Genomic DNA, 3,985 nt, shown 5'->3' on the forward strand with positions numbered 1-3,985 from the left:
TCCCGGGTTCACGCCATTCTCCTGCCTCAGCCTCCTGAGTAGCTGGGACTACAGGCGCCCGCCACCACGCCTGGCTATTTTTTGTATTTTTAGTAGAGATGGGGGTTTCACCGTGTTAGCCAGGATGATCTCAATCTCCTGACCTCTTGATCCGCCCACCTCTGCCTCCCAAAATGCTGGGATTACTGGCATGAGCCACCATGCCCGGCCAATGATAACATTTTAAAATATATATGCAACTTCATTAAGAATATCTTTGTGTTCCGCTGAATAGCTTGTCAAATAATACATTAGGAGTACAATTTCCTCATAATTCTTAGATCTGTTTGATTAAATTTGTAGATTTCCGGCCACGCGCGGTGGCTCAAGCCTGTAATCCCAGCACTTTGGGAGGCCGAGACGGGTGGATCACGAGGTCAGGAGATTGAGACCATCCTGGCTAACACGGTGAAACCCCGTCTCTACTAAAAAATACAAAAAACTAGCCGGGCGAGGTGGCGGACGCCCGTAGTCCCAGATACTCCGGAGGCTGAGGCAGGAGAATGGCGTGAACCCGGGAGGCGGAGCTTGCAGTGAGCTGAGATCCGGCCACTGCACTCCAGCCTGGGCGACAGAGCAAGACTCCGCCTCAAAAAAACAAACAAACAAAAAATAAATAAATTTGTAGATTTCCTACTCTCAGCTCATAAATTCATTCAAATATAATACATTCTACTTGATCGTTGTGGGATTTTCATACCATTAGCCAGGCATGGTGGCACGCGTCTCTAATCCCAGCTACTCAGGATGCTGAGGCAGGAAAATTGCTTGAACCCAGGAGGCAGAGGTTGCAGTAAGCCGAGATCATGCCACTGCACTCCAGCCTGGACAACAGAGAGAGACGCTGTCACACACACACAAAATACAAAAATACAAAAATTAGCTGGGCGTGGTGGTGCACGCCTGTAATTCCTAGCTACTCTGGAGGCTGGGTAATTGCTTGAACCCAGAAGTTGGAGGTTGTAGTGATCCGAGATCGGACCACTGCACTCTGGCTTGGGCGACAGAGCGAGACTTCAACAACAACAACAACAACAACAACAAAATTCTCACTAGGTTTCCTAGGTTGGTCTTGAATTCCTGGGCTCAAGTGATCCTACTACCTCAGCCTCCCAAAGTGCTGGGATTATAGGCATAAGCCACCATGCCCAGCCCAGAAAAATGTCTTTTGCCCTGTTTCTAACTGAATTATTATTTATTTGTGTGGTTTTTTTTTTTAGTTTGAATGCATTTTATTTTTAGACAACTTACATGACATGTTTTTCTTAAAAACAATGCCTCCACTCCAAATAAATCACAGTCAAAATAAATGAAGAGCTCAAGATGACATCAGTCCCATTTGTTTTAAGTCCTGGTGTTGTGTGGATGACAAGCAGAAGCCAGTTATGATGACAGGTGACAGATTCAAAGTAATTGCCAAATTTGTTAACATTTTTCCATTTCTAAACCATCCTTAAAGAAAATCATATATGGGGTCACGCCATCCTCACAGTAGTCCAATAGAGCAACCATGCCATCTGGATTCATGTTTTCACCGATGAAGAACTGGTAGTTTTTGAAATTAGCAAGGATGTTTGAAATTAGCTTGATTTGTTCTGCAGCCCCTGTCATAAAAGGTTTTACTCTTTCTGGTCTCTACTCTTCAAGTTTGCCTTTGACTGATTTCATGTAATCTTTGATGTACTTCTTGTAGGCTTCTTTTGTGAAACTTGTTTCCTGCTGGTGATGGTTCATGACAATATCGACACCAGTGATTACTGTGCTTTCCCTACCTTCGCCCTTGGGGCCTTCAGCGGAGGCATTTCCACCAATGAGCGAGTCATCAATGTTACCTTCTGTCCTACTGACCATCTTCCCCTCCACCTCCAAGCACAGCCCGTCAGCAATATCCCGGATCTTGTAGATGTCGGAGAACATCTCCTCGTAGCTGATGAGGTCCCGGTAGATAATCATGATGGCGACTGAAGGGAGAGGACGGCGGCGCTAGCTTAGCAGGAGCCCGAAACTCCCAGAGCGGAGCTCAAGGGCAGTGGGGAGCGGGAGGAAAAAAGCTATTATTTGTTTTTTAGTGTTTAATTTTGAGAGTGCTTCACGTATTCTGGATATGAGTCCTTTGTCAAATATGTGATCTTCTTTGTGCTTTACAGGGCAGAAGAGACTAGGTGATGGAAGAGTACACAACAGTGGACAAGTGACTAAAGACCACAGACACCAAGGCCAGGAAGGCGCCATGGCTGTTAATGTGCACAGAAGTTGACACAGAGGCCCCTTACCCCAGGCCATGCCTTGGCACTAACTGACCCTTAGAACTTAGATGTAACACCAAGAAGAGTGGGGAAGACCACGACTTGATTGAGAGCAAGCTCAAGATGCTTGGCAAAATGAGGGCTTAAAATTGTTTGGGTATAGAAAAAAAACTAAAGCTATATTTCTTTTTTTCTTTTTCCTGTTTTTTTTTTTTTTTTTTTTTTTGAGACAGAGTCTCACTCTGTCACCCAGGCTGGAGTGCAGTGGTGCGATCTCGGCTCACTGCAAGCGCCACCAACCGGGTTCATGCCATTCTCCTGTCTCAGCCTCCCGAGTAGCTGGGACTACAGGTGCCCACCACCACGCCCGGCTAATTTTTTGTATTTTTAGTAGAGATGGGGTTTCACCGTGTTAGCCAGGATGGTCTCAATCTCCTGACTCATAATCCGCCCACCTCAGCTTCCCAAAGTGCTGAACACCCTTATTAGTATTACTATTACTATTTCGAGATGCAGTCTTGCTCTGTTGCCCAGGCTGGAGTGCAATGGCGCGATCTCGGCTCACTGCAACTTCTGCCTCCTGGGTTCAAGCGATTCTCCTGCCTCATCCCCCTGAGTAGCTGGGATCACAGGTGCCCGCCGCCACGCCCAGGTATTTTTTTTTTTTTGTAAGTTTAATAGAGGCGGGGTTTCACCATGTTGGCCAGGCTGGTCTTGAACTCCTGACCTCAAGTGATTCGCCTGCCTTGGCCTCCCAAAGTGCTGGGATTACAGGCGTGAGTCACTGCATTCGGCCACATCTCTAATATTCAGACTTTCTTTCTTCTGCATCTACTATGTGTCATGCCAAGCTCCAGGCTTCCTTTGTCATGTGGCATTATGGACACCAATCTAGCTTTCAGAAACAGCCTTCAATATGAATCTGGGCTCCATCACACTCTGTGATTGTGAGTTATCTGAGTTTCAATTTTCTCATCTGCAAAATAAGATAATGATAGATCTTCTTTGGAAAATATAACTTTTTTTTTTTTGAGATGAGTTTTGCTCTTGTTGCCCAGGCTGGAGTGCAATGGCTTGATCTCACTGCAACCTCTGCTTCCTGGGTGCAAGCAATTTTCCTGCCTTGGCCTCTCAAGTGGCTGGGATTACAGGGGCATGCCACCACGCCTGGCTAATTTTTGTATTTTTAGTAGAGGCGGGGTTTCATCATATTGGTCAGGCTGGTCTCTTAACTCCTGACCTCAAGTAATCTGCCTGCTTGGGCCTCCCAAAGTGCTGGGATTACAGGCATGAGCCACAGTGCCTGGCCAGAAAAATATACTTTGTTTTTTTTTTTTTTTTGAGATGGAGTCTCACTCTGTCGCCAGGCTGGAGTGCAGTGGCTCCATCTCAGCTCACTGCAACTTCCACCTCCCGGATTCAAGCAATTCTCATGCCTCAGCCTCCTGAGTAGCTGGGACTGCAGGCACCCACCACCATGCCTGGGTAATTTTTTTTAGATGGAGTTTTCTCTTGTTGCCCAGGCTGGAGTGCAATGGTGCGATCTCAGCTCACTGCAAACTCTGCCTCCCGGGTTCAACTGATTCCCCTGCCTCAGCCTCCCGAGTAGCTGGGATTTACAGGCGCACACCACAATGCCTGGCTAATTTTGTATTTTTAGCAGAGATGCGGTTTCTCCGTATTGGTCAGGCTGGTTTCAA

At 46.6% G+C, this 3,985-nt stretch overlaps 1 pseudogene across 1 annotated transcript; it reads right to left on the minus strand.

Annotated features, from left to right (window-relative positions):
- Positions 1-1,257: 1,257 nt before the first annotated feature.
- Positions 1,258-1,992, minus strand: LOC105525855 (annotated as a pseudogene). The gene has a single exon (XR_001003988.1). The product of XR_001003988.1 is annotated as a translationally-controlled tumor protein pseudogene (transcript).
- Between the last annotated feature and the right edge of the window lie 1,993 nt (positions 1,993-3,985).

The sequence above is a fragment of the Colobus angolensis genome, unplaced genomic scaffold, assembly GCF_000951035.1.
Source record: "Colobus angolensis palliatus isolate OR3802 unplaced genomic scaffold, Cang.pa_1.0 Scaffold560, whole genome shotgun sequence".
Taxonomy (NCBI): Eukaryota; Metazoa; Chordata; class Mammalia; order Primates; family Cercopithecidae; genus Colobus; species Colobus angolensis.